At 40.5% G+C, this 12,947-nt stretch overlaps 1 protein-coding gene and 2 non-coding genes across 17 annotated transcripts in view; all 3 read right to left on the reverse strand.

Annotated features, from left to right (window-relative positions):
* The window catches only part of LOC124627540 (NACHT, LRR and PYD domains-containing protein 3), a 285,770-nt gene that overhangs the window by 91,302 nt on the left and 181,521 nt on the right, over positions 1-12,947 (reverse strand). The window lies entirely within an intron of this gene.
* trnas-gcu (transfer RNA serine (anticodon GCU)) lies at positions 8,757-8,838 on the reverse strand. The gene has a single exon. It is a non-coding gene; the product is annotated as a tRNA-Ser (tRNA).
* trnal-uag (transfer RNA leucine (anticodon UAG)) lies at positions 9,343-9,424 on the reverse strand. Its single transcript has one exon. It is a non-coding gene; the product is annotated as a tRNA-Leu (tRNA).

The raw sequence follows: 12,947 nt of genomic DNA on the forward strand, positions 1-12,947 counted from the left end.
TTTTAATTACCTTAATCTGATTAAAGTCAAGTTACTCGAAGTAAGCACTAATCGAATTAAGACATGTAGTACTCCTGTTTCAGTCGCATTATCAATGTGTATTACAGACATGTAAACACCTGAATCACATTATTAACGTTGTGTGAGTTTTCACCGCATTTTGCGACAGGACACGTACACACACGGCAGTGCTCAACATTTTACGGCGAACAAGAGAGCACGGCTGCGTCCCAATCCGCATACTGCGTCCCAATCCGCATACTTGCCTACTATAGGCCTGTAGTGGGGAAAATACATCTATCTCGGCTACTATATAGACGCTAAGTGCACGGTTTGGGATGCAGTTCACGGCTTCAAGCAGTTGTCTATTTGCACGTACAGCATGACAAAAAAAAAACTGCGCTTAAAGCGTTCATAAAAAAATTAAATAAAAATACCCAAAACTGTATACTATACCATAACGAAGACGAACTGTATGTTGATACGTGAAATTCTGGAGGGACGTCGGACGGCGTGGCGCGACACATGTAAACACCTTATTCACGTTATTATCTTACTCAGAGTAAGGTCAATAATTAGATTACTGCTGTCCATGTAAACATAGTCAGTGTTGCGCAGCAGTAGTGTAGTAAAACTGAGAGTTGAATTACTTCACAAACAGTGATGGTACCACCTCATTGCTGAGAAATATAATGCAACTTTTTACCAGCAAAGTTATTTTTTTTGTTGCAGACAAAGTTGCAGACAGCGCCGGCAAGAAGTGTCTGTGTGTACGAATGTGTGTTCACGAATGTCTCTGTATGCTCAAGTGTATGTGCGTGTGTGTGTGTTTTGTGTGTGCATGTAGGCTGCGCGTTGATTTAGAAATGCTCACAGTGATCAAACTGACTGGAACTACCTGTGCAATAAACGGTTATAATGCACACCTTCCAGCCATTCAGAATCCAATATTCACACTGACCATGGTATAAACGTAATTAATGCTTAGGATTCATAATAAGCTTACGATATGCATTGCTTTCTTCCAATGTTCATAGAAACCTCTTCACGGCTAAAGCTGCAGAGATGGAGGTTGAGGGGACCATGAAGAGGTGGCTCCAGCTGGCATCAGATCGAGAGTGCGGGCGCAAGAGAAGAGTTTTGAAAACTTTTGCAAAAAGAAGGTATTTAGAGTGTTTTAACTGTGGACTCTTTGTTAATTTGTTAAAATGTACATATTGTAGTGTATTTTTGATTGTTTATAAAAGTCCTTGCTGTTTTTAAATGGTTGAATTTGTGTGTGTGTGTGTGTGTGTTGGTAGCTGGGTGGCTATACAGTTGCGGTCGGAAGTTTACATACCACTTGCAGTATCTACAAAATCTTAATACTCTTTACAAAATAAGATTGATCATAAAAATCCTAAGTTTCTAATTTAGTACCGCCATGAATAAGCTATTTCACATAATTCAATTCAATTCAATTCGATTTTATTTGTACAGCGCTTTTTACAATAGACATTGTCTCAAAGCAGCTTTACAGAAATATCAACACGGTGTACAGATATTAAAGGTGTGAATTTATCCCAACTGAGCAAGACACTGAGTGGCGACGGTGGCGAGGAAAAACTCCCTAAGATGTTTTAAGAGGAAGAAACCTTGAGAGGAACCCGACTCAGAAGGAACCCATCCTCATCTGGGTAACAACAGATATTGTGAAAGAGTTCATTATGGATTTATATGAAGTCTGTATGGCGTTAGGAGCAGCCGTAGTCCCAGCAGTCTGGAATTAAAGAAGATTTGAGCTCCATCCAGAGGCAGAAAGGATCTGGATCTCTAGTATCTCCATAAATTCGTGGGGGGCTCGGCGAAAGGAGAGAGGGAGAAAAAAGATAATTATGAATGCGAAGTAGTAGAACAGAATCTAGTCAGGGTAGGCTTGAGTAAACAAATACGTTTTAAGCCTAGACTTAAACACTGAGACTGTGTCTGAGTCCCGAACACTAATAGGAAGACTGTTCCATAACTGTGGAGCTCTATAAGAGAAAGCTCTTCCCCCTGCTGTAGCCTTCACTATTCGAGGTACCATCAGATAGCCTGCATCTTTTGATCTAAGTAGGCGTGGCGGATCATATAAAACCAAAAGGTCGCTTAGATATTGTGGCGCGAGACCGTTTAGTGCTTTATAGGTTAATAAGAGTATTTTATAATTAATGCGAGATTTTACTGGGAGCCAATGCAGTATTGATAATATCGGTGTGATATGGTCGTATCTTCTAGTTCTAGTTAGGGCTCTAGCAGCTGCATTCTGGACTAATTGGAGCTTATTTATATTCCTACTGGAACATCCAGACAGTATGACAGTATGGCATAACAGATGTTTACATATAGTCCACAAGATAATAGCTGAATTAATCAAAATTACCCCATTCAAAAGTTTACACACGTTTGATTCTTAATATTGTGTGTCGTTACCTGAATGATCCAGGACTCTTTTTATGTGTTATGATAGTTGTTCATGAGTCCCTTGTTTGTCCTGAGCAGTTAAACTGCCCACTGTTCTTCAGAAAAATCCTCCAGGTCCTTCACATACTTTGCTTTTCCTGCATATTTTAGCCCTTTCCAGTAGCGGTTATATGATGTTCCGATCCATCTTTTCACACTGAGGACAACCGAGGGACTCGTACACGACGATTCCAAAAGGTGCAAACATTCACTGATGCTCAAGAAGGTAACAGCATGCATTAAGAGCCTGGCTGTAAACGTTGTAAACAGGATGATCATGTAAATTTTTTTGTCTTCTGGGATACTTCTTCTATGCTGTATTAACCATCTTTCTGTAATAAACCCTTTTCACCTCAGAGGATGAGTCTGCAAGTGTTGTCTAATTTCACAACTAATCACAACTCAGTTTTTACATTTTTTTATTTTATTTTTAAGAAAATAATTAAAATTCAATAACCTTTTGACTGTATGAGGTACCCGTAAATGAGAAAAAACATAGTACTACTTTCATAAAATGTCATGTGCAGCTTGATGGTAATTATAGTAATGTATAGTAATTCTGAGTCTTGAACAGTAAACTCTCAAGTGTCATTGTCATGTCACAGCAAACCAGCGACTCCGTTTCCCAGAATGCACCTCAGACTACAAACATGGCAAACACAAACTACAACTCCAAACCAACACACAGACATTGTTAACAGAATACTAATCAGACAAACCTGTTACCAATGAACCTACTACATTAGAGAAGGAAATACTGGATGTGAAGTGCAGTAGTGCTAGTGTGTGTGAATAGACTGTCAGTTTAGATACTGACCCAGAACACTACTAACATGCAGTGCTTTCTTGGGGTGGTGATGAAGTTGGAGTTGAACCGGTAAGAAAGATATTAGAGAGAGGCTTCCTTACAGTCCTGAGGATGTTCAATTAGAACCTGCACCAAACTCACCTGATTCAAGTCATCAGCTAATTAAGCGGCCTGCACGAGCTGAGGTGGGTGCTTTAGAGCAGATAAAACACTAAATGTGTTAGATAAGAGTTCAGAGCCTGTGTTCTAGACACATGATTTAGAGTGGAGACTTAGGCTTAGACCTTAGGCTTTGGAGTTATTCTGATTATAGGTTTCAGTGAGGAAGTGACTGAAGTTAAGGAGAGGAACTGTAAATAAAGTTATAGTCTTTCTGAGTAAACAGAATAAGGCTATATTATTGTTACCGGGGGGAAAAAAAAAGAAACTCATAGTAGCGCTGATGAAATACATATACACGACAAAAACTGCTAGGAAAAAGAACTCAGAACATTTGCTTAACCTAATACGTTTTTTTTTTCCATCTGCACATAATTATTTTAGCAGTTGCTTTTGCAATAAAAAGACTTAAAGTCGAGGGTCCCTGTAAGTATCTATGGAGAGAGAGAGAGAGAGAGAAAGAGGAGTAGTGAACCATTGACATCATGTACAGCGTTAGCATGAAGGTGTGATTGACAGTTTTTAGAAATCACTTCCTAATCCTATGCTAAGATGAATACTACTAGGCTACTACTCTAGTAATAATAATAACAATAAGGAGAAGAAGAAGAAAGATAGATTAAAGGGTGAGGAGTAAAATCAGTATAAAGTGGGGCTGTTTTGTCTTCAGCAATAATATCTAGTGCTAATAAATAATTTGTCAACTACATTGTATATATCTAGTGCCTGGTAATCAACCTCCTCACCTGGTGAGAGGACAGTCCACTCATCCTGACATTTCACACAGTATGAATAATAATGATAACAAAAGGAAGTAAAGCTAAATGAATGTTTTAACTGAGAGTAATACTTTGTACCCATATTTCCAATTGTATAGTAGATTGCACACAGTTTTTGCTTGTTACGTTTAGACCCGAGGGGATTGCAAACTTCAAAAGCACCATCGTCATTGCACCATCGCAAATGCTGAGGATCATCAGCCATAGTCCGTTGTAATACAGTGTCTTTATGCTTTTGGTAAATATGACATCTAAAGGACTCATACTTTGAAAAGGTCCTCTGACAGTCATTAAGACCACAAGTTATTGAAAAATTTGCCTCGTGCATGAATGAGACCAATGTGCTGGATTAATTTGACAATCGTTCTCCCAGAGCATTTAGGACAACAGAATAGACGAGGCATTTTTGGCAGATATTACTGTAAGAGGTTGATTACTCTGGTAACTGGAGTAGGTAGAGGCTTGTCACCATCCACAGTAAGTTTCAAAACATATTGCTGAAGAAAAATCAGAGTGTTCTTCAAATGAGATGGATATGTTGAATTGAAGACAAAATAAGCACAAAATGAAGCAAGAGCCCTTTCATCCACACCGCTAGCCCAGCAGATCTCTATCCCATAGACTTTGATGACTGCAGTGACTCTTCTTGTAAACACAGTTTTGCAGTCAGTGACTTCTGGTACTTGCAGCGGTAACAGCAGACTTTCTATGCCAGCGACCCGCCTTCGAGCCTCAGCTTTATTAACTGTTTTTTAAAGGATTGGGTTTTTTTCACTGTAGAAGTTCACTACAACTGTAGAAGTTGTAGAATAAATTCCCCATGAACAACACTGACTGGAGCACATGCCAATTAAGTTGATGGACTATTAGCAAGTTATTGTCATGCATTCATATAAATCCAACAATTATGTTTTTCACTATTTAACTGTCTTTTTACTTTAAGGATCTAATAAACTGCATATATGACATGATTTTATTTACAAGTATCATGTTTGTGATTTTAGGTTATTCGTCAAATGGTACAGCTTCTGACCATTAAATCAAAACAGACTTGTGATTTGATGACATAATGCTTATTTATTTAGAAACAGAAGTACCTAAATACAAATATGCTAAATACTTGATATTTTTATATATAAATAACCAGGTGAAAAAGAAGACAACCTTCCAATTGTGAAACTGGTTATTAAAGCCCTTAATTAAGTGTATTGTCCATGCAGTGTGCACAGATGTCCTTCTCATCTAGGGATAAAATGTTCCGCTGGCCCTTTAAAAAGCAGGAATGTGAGTTCCCGTTCTGCCCAGGAGTATCGCGAGAGTTCACCTGCGAGCAGCGCGATTTACAACGCGATTCAGGTGTTTCTTATGAAGTGTGAGAACCGGGAAGTTCTTGTGCATGAAGCAAGACTTTAAGTTTAAAGTCACAGTGGAGCCACTGAGCAGTGAGACTAAGCGTACTCGTCAGGCTTACATCTGAAGACCAAACATCTGTGGTGAAGTTCATCGCGGAGTGGTTATGAAGAAGCTCGTGAATATGATCTGTCATACGGTTGTATAACTCCGGTAAGCAGACGAATGTGAAATAACGCCGACTCGGTAAAATGTAGCGAGACTCAAGGTGTTTTTCCAGTCGCTGAAATTCCATGTCCTTCACTACAGAGCATGGTTGATCATCAAGCGCCATAAACGCCAATACTTTCTGAGTAATTTCTAGAGTTTTTGTGCTGTCGGATTATCAGATATTTTTAAATTATGGATAGATGAAAAATAGCCTTTCGGTATCGGCCGATACATCGGTGCATCTCTAGTTAAAACCAAGAATATAATGGGTAATTGCATATTTCATTTTAATTGAACCCCCCCCCCCCCCCTTTTTTTTTTTTTTTTTTTTACTGAAGCAGCCTTATATGGTCTTGCATGTGTACAAATATTATATTTGTATGTGTATGTTGCATTTCCTACTGTCGATAAGGAAAGGGAAACGGAGACAGACTTATATTCTTGGTTGTACAAAACCACGCTGTAACTTCAATTCAGTTCCATTTTATTTGTATAGCGTTTTTTACAATAGACGTTGCCTCAAAGCAGCTTTACAGAAACATATAAACACGGGATACAGATTTTAAATGTGCGACAGTCAACACTGGAACCAGCACCAGACAGGTCATTACAAAAATATGGATGGATGGAATGTTAGAAAAAGAGCAGTAAAAAAGTCAATGTAATGCTCACTTCATTTGGAAGTCATTTAGGAGAAAATGATCTTGGTGCTGCAGTGCAAGATGATGAGATAACTTCATCTAATATCCAAAATGTTGCTGGTGGCACATATCATTATTTTGGTATTCTTAAAGCTTTGTCCAAAACCATGGAAAGAATCTGGTCTTATGTTCTAGAGAAGTATGAATTCGAACTTCAACTGAACATGGATGTCTTACCACTGTTTAAAAGTTCGTCTCTGTAGTTTTGGCCAATTATAGGGTTACTGCAGGGTTATACTAAGAAACCAGTTGTCATTGCTCTGTTCTGTGGTAAATCAAAGCCAACATCACAAACTGATGAATTTGAAAGATCTAGTCAGTGAACTGCAAGGGTTAAGCAAGGGATTTGCCATGAATGGGAAGCAATTTTTCCTAAATGTCACATCTATCCTGTGTGATGCTCCAGCTAGAGCTTTTATAAAGGGAATTAAATCACATACTGGTTATTCAGGTTGTGACAAGTGCATCCAGTCTGGTGTGTACATCAACCATAGAATGACCTTTCCTGAGATCAACAGCCCACGTAGGACTGATGAGTCTTTTATCAACATGTCTGATGAAGACCATCATACTGAAACATCTCTTTTAAAAGCTGCAGGAATTGGCATGGTATCATGCTTTCCACATGATTACATGCACCTTGTATGTCTTGGTGTTATGTGAAAACTGCTGGACTTATGGCTTGCTTCAGGGCCTTTATGTTGTCATTTGTCTGCTCGCCAAAGTGTTATAATCTCAGACACACTTGTTAGCTTGAGACGTTATATTCCTGAGGACTTTGCTAGGAAACCCAGGCAATTCTCAGAAAGACTGAGGTGGAAAGCGACAAAATTGCGACAGTTTCTGTTATACACAAGTCCAGTGGTTCTTCTTGATGTGCTGTCATAACCAATGTACAGCAATTTTAATTATCTGTTGCTATCTTTATACTCTCCAATCCACTCTTTGTATAATTCTTAATGACTTTGCTCACAGTTTGCTAGTGTCATTTGTAAAGCATTTTAGTGAGTTGTATGGTCCTGAATTTGTTATCTACAATGTACATGGGCTAACCCATCTTTCTGAGGATGTCAAAAAACATGGAAGCCTTGACTTCTTGTCTGGGTTTCTGTTTGAAAACTTCCTGGGATAAATAAAAATTTTTTTTTGAGAACTCCACACCATCTCCTATAACAGGTTATACGGAGACTTTCAGAAATGGACTGTTTCATGGTAATTGCTGAACATTTGGATACGAAAATTGTCTTGAAAAACAACATGAAAATGGCCCAATTCCACCGGATTTGAATAAAGTTGATCAGTTCCAGGAGGTTGTTCTAGGTAGCACTAGAGTTCATCTATCATGTATGGGAGAAAACTGTAGGAATTGGAGGCTGCTTTGGTGTAGTAATGAATATTCTTCAATGTCAGGAGAAAGTAAAGTGCTTAAAACACTTATCTAAATGAAAAGCTTACAGCACCTAGTAGTCCCATTCAGTCTCCCAACCAAGAACTAACCAGGCCCAACTTTGCTTTGCTTCTGAGATCAGGCTTTGTCAGAGTGGTATGGCTGTAAGCAACAGATGCCACCTAATGGGGCCTATTTAAATAGTATAAGCAAACATCTGACTGATTGACTGATTGATTTATTGATTGATTTTCCTTCATTTCTACACAATCAGTCTGACTGTGAATTGGTGGAGTCCATGCACTTCTTCAAATAAGACAGGGTGCTCACTCACACCTGATTGTCATCCCGTTGATTGAAAACACCTGACCCTAATTTCCCCTTCAGACTAACTGCTCATGCAGACGCCAACAGTGTCTGCACCATGCACGCTTCCTTTACAGAATGCGCTTAAGCAAGGTCTTTACAAGAAAAATAGGGTCCAAACCCACATGGGCTGTGCACAGCGGATAGGCAGCTCATCACCTTAACCTCTTGCTGACATAGCTCACGCGTATGAAATTACATCCCGGTGTGTGGAGCAAAAAAGAGGTTTCGGTGCAGGTTCTTTGCCCCTGTCGTCTGGACTGCGGAATGCGTTCTGCGTTGACGGACCTCCAGAGACGCAAGAGCCTTACAGCAGCTGTGGCCAAAAAGCATTGAAATACAGCTCACGGTCGTGAAACACGTAGCCACAGTGCTAGCTCTTCACATTTCTCCACCCTCTCTAGTGCCAGCTCAGGGACATGTACAAAGCTTCCCGGTTGTAGGCCTTGTAGGTGTGAGACAGACTGCAACAAAGCCAGACATTGCTGGAAAGAGGAGGCAAAGTGAGAAGCTTGCGACGAGGATGGGATTCGAACCCACGCGTGCAGAGCACAACGGATTAGCAGTCCATCGCCTTAACCTCTCGGCCACCTCGCCCGAGGCCCGCCCTGTTTAACGAAAACTATGCAAATGAGGGTTTCATGTTCGCCGACTAGATGACTGCTTCTCAAATAGATTTGATTCAAGTCTTGGGGTATGAGCTGTGCCGTCATATAAACTGAAGGGTGACGATGCGGCGAGACGGCCCAAAGGTCTCACAGAACGGGACAACTCCATAGTCGAGCCGTCGCAATGCAATCCAATCCTTGGGCGGCTAGGTACCGACTACCTATGGACTGCCCGTACCAGCGAGTTAAATTTCTTTGGAAAATGTAACTTTTACCCGTGACCCTGAGTAGGATTACGCGGTATAGAAGATGGATGGATGGAAATGTAACTTTTATCCTTACCTGGATATACACAACGACTGTGGAAAAGGGGGGCACGAATTGCGACGTTCGTGAGGCAGCATGCTACGTGGTGTATAGCATGAAAGCGTGGGAGAAAAACCTGCGCAAAGCCTTTGGAGACCAGACATCACCCACCGTAAGCTAACGACCCTGGCGGCGGTGGAATTTGAACCCACGCCCCCGAAGAGACTGGCGCCTAAATCCAGCGCCTTGGACCACTCGGCCACGCTACCCGCAGGCCGGCGTGGTGGTAAACCCGTTCGTGGTAAGAAGGTGACCGGGTCATTCCGCCGGACGACAAGAAATCTGGCATGGGCGCGACAAATGGGCTGTTGTGAGACTCAAGTGCCTTTCGCTTAACCAGCTCTGGCGGAGACATCTAACCATTTCCAGCTGAAGACAGAGCTAAGGCGTGGTCTTTTGGACGCGATTCGTCTAGGCTTAAGACCCCATGCTCCACGGTCACATCGGTAGTGTTTGCGGAAGAGCTCTTCTGCCATGACCTTACATCCCACTTACGGTGGTGCTTGAAAGTTTGTGAACCCTTTAGAGCTTTCTATACATCTTCATTACCGGGACCTAAAACATCGTAAGATTTTCACACAAGTATCAAAAGTAGATAAAGAGAACCTAATTACAGAAACCAGACAAAAACACTACAGATGGTCAGTTATTTATTGATGAAAATGATCCAGTATTGCATACCTGTGAGTGGCAAAAGTATGTGAACCTTTGCTTTCAGTATCTGGTGTGACCTCGGTGTGCAGCAACCACTGCAAACAAACGTTTCCGGTAACTGTTGAACAGTCCTGCACGTCAGCTTGGAGGAATTTTAGCCCATCCCTCATTACAGTACAGTTTCATCTCTAGGATGTGGGTGGGTTTCCTCACATGAGCTGCTTGCTTCAGGTCCTTCCGCAGCATTTCTACTGGATCAAGGTCAGGACCTTGACTTGGCCATTCCAAAACATTGACTTAAGTCGTTCTACCAAAGAATGGTTAAAGAAGAATAGTGTGCTTAGGGTTGTTGTCTTGCTGCGCGGCCCACTTTCTCTTGAGATCCAGTTTACGGACAGATGTGCTGACATTTTCTTTTAGAATTTGCTGGTATTATTCAGAATGCATTGTTCCATCAATGATGGCAAGCCGTCCTGGCCCAGATGCAGCGAAACAGGCCCAAACTGCAACGCTACCACCACCATTTTTCAGAAATGGGATACGGGTCTTATGCTGGAATGCGGTGTTTTCCTTCCCCCAAACATAACCCTTCTCATTTAAATCAAAAAGTTCTAGTTTGGTCTCACCTGTCCACAAAACGTTTTTTCGAGTAGCCTCGTGTCTTGTCCATGTGATCTTTAGCAAACTGCATGCAGGAAGCAATGTTCTTTATGGAAAGCAGTGGCTTTCTCCTTGCCATCCTGCCATGCACACCACTGTTGTTCAGTGTACTCATTATGGTGGACTCAGGAACATTGACATTTGCCTACGCGAGAGAGGCCTTTAGTGGCTTAGAAGTTACCCTGGGATCCGTTGTGACCTCGTGGACAATTACATGTCTTGCTCTTGGAGTGATCTTTGTTGGCTGACCACGCCTGGGGAGGGTAACCATGCTCGTGAATTTCCTTCATTTGTACACAATCTGTCTGACTGTGGATTGGTGGAGTCCAGGCACTTTAGAGATACTTTTTCATCAACTTTTGCATTTTAATGTAAACAATCATATTTCGTAATATTTTGGGTCAGAAACATTTCATAGTACCATAATATGTCCAAATATGTGAAAAGATTCAAATTGGAGTCGGTCGGGCAACTGATTATATGAGTTTGTTAGAAAAAACACTTTCCTTTGCTCCTAGCGCCTTCTCGTTCGCTCTATAGCGTTTTGAGCGGATAAAGAGCACAAGTGTGTAAGGAGACACAGGATGAATGCAAACTAGTTTTGTTATTGTACTTTTGATGAAAACTGACTTTCTAGACATAAAATGTCACTTTTTTCACCTTATCATACTTTTTCATCAACTTTTGCATTTTAATGTAAACAATCATATTTCGTAATATTTTGGGTCAGAAACATTTCATAGTACTATATTATGTCTAACTAACTTGAGACGTGAACTGATCAAATGTGACATGACAAAAGAAGAACGACTCGGATCTTGAGGTGAACTAACAGACTGCTAATGCTAAGCAATTAATCAATCATTTCTGTTTCTCATAATTCGGCCTCGGTTGCATTAGCCTATAGTTTATTTTTTATTCCAAATGTGATCAATGTTTGCGTAAGTACTAGAGGTGTTGGGGAGGTTAACATGTAACATTTTAACTTTATTCTGCTGAAATGAACGAAATATTGCAAAAAAGAGTCGTTCATTTTGCTGAACGAGATTCAAAGATCCGAGTCAGTAAAATGATCCGAACTGTCTTGTGTTAAGTATGCAAGTCTTTGAACGTAATTTATTTATATATATATATATAATAACCTCTCATTTTCTGATGCTCCTGCTTCCACTGTAATGCTCCCTGATTAGCTTTGCTTACAATATCAATATGTATATGAACCGCTGGCCATGAAATTTCTCAAGAGATTTGGTGAGAATCTATTACTCTGGTCCTGATCTTGCTTGTGTACACTGTTTATTACATTTTTGAATGACTTTTCTTTTCCTCATAGAATTACTTTAGGCACTGATAGAACTGTTCTGTAATGACGGAAGATCAGCGCAGAATTCACCAGACTTGTGTCGATGGACCTGAGCAAGTTCTTTTATGAGGGTCTTGACAAACACGCCTCAAAGCTGCTGTATTTGTACCGCTCGAGGCGCCATGCAGAGTGCCATACTGGAGAGCCTGGATAAAAATGTGAGTAGGTTTATTTCAAGTGTACTTGTTTTGTAAATACTGTGGTCATTTCCTTTCTTGCTATTTCTCTTGTCCTGCATAATTTTTATATAAAACATTTGTACTTTTGAGGCATCAAATCACAGGAAGAGGGTTGCAGTACTGCTGGGGCTGCCACTGTCCATGCGGGAGAATCCATCTCAGTTCTTACAGATCTGTGAGGTAAGTGTCTGTGAGGAAAGTAAGATGTTGGAAGATATTCGGATAATGGAAGTCCACGTATTGATATGGAGTATTGATATCCACGTATTGATGGAGTTTACCTTGTTTTATTTTCATGAGAGATGATGAATTTCAGGACGTTGTACTGTATTTTTTTTCCACCTTCTGATATTAATTCATCTTGTGTGATGACTAGTAAAGTTAAGATCGATTCACTCATGCTGTTCTTAAGTCGTTGAGCTTGTGAGGTTGTATGTGTGAAAGCACATTTTAAAGTTTGTCTTTGTTTTTAATACAGCACACAGATTCTGAAGAAGAGTTAATCAAGGGCGTGACTGTTGGAATCAGTACAGTTGTGGATGACGCGATGGACCCTATTCCGTGTGACTGCGGTGATGTAGCCCTTGTAATGGAAGAAGTTGTCGTTCTACGCAATCTTGGTGATGTACCAAATGCATTTGTCAACTTGATGGGATTGCTTTATGCACGTAACATAAACTACCCCACAAACTTCAAATACACCTTTGAGGTGATTCAGAGGCTGTTCATGAACATCGGAGCTGATGCCTGCAGTGCACGAGTACATTCACTTAAAAATAATCTGCTCAAGTAGAGATGGTGTTATGCATTTCTTGTAAGAGAGATTTCATGTGGTGTTGTGTTGTGTATGTTACAGTTTCTATACCTAAGCAGCAT

The sequence above is a fragment of the Ictalurus punctatus genome, unplaced genomic scaffold (genome assembly GCF_001660625.3).
Source record: "Ictalurus punctatus breed USDA103 unplaced genomic scaffold, Coco_2.0 Super-Scaffold_100046, whole genome shotgun sequence".
NCBI classification, from domain to species: Eukaryota; Metazoa; Chordata; class Actinopteri; order Siluriformes; family Ictaluridae; genus Ictalurus; species Ictalurus punctatus.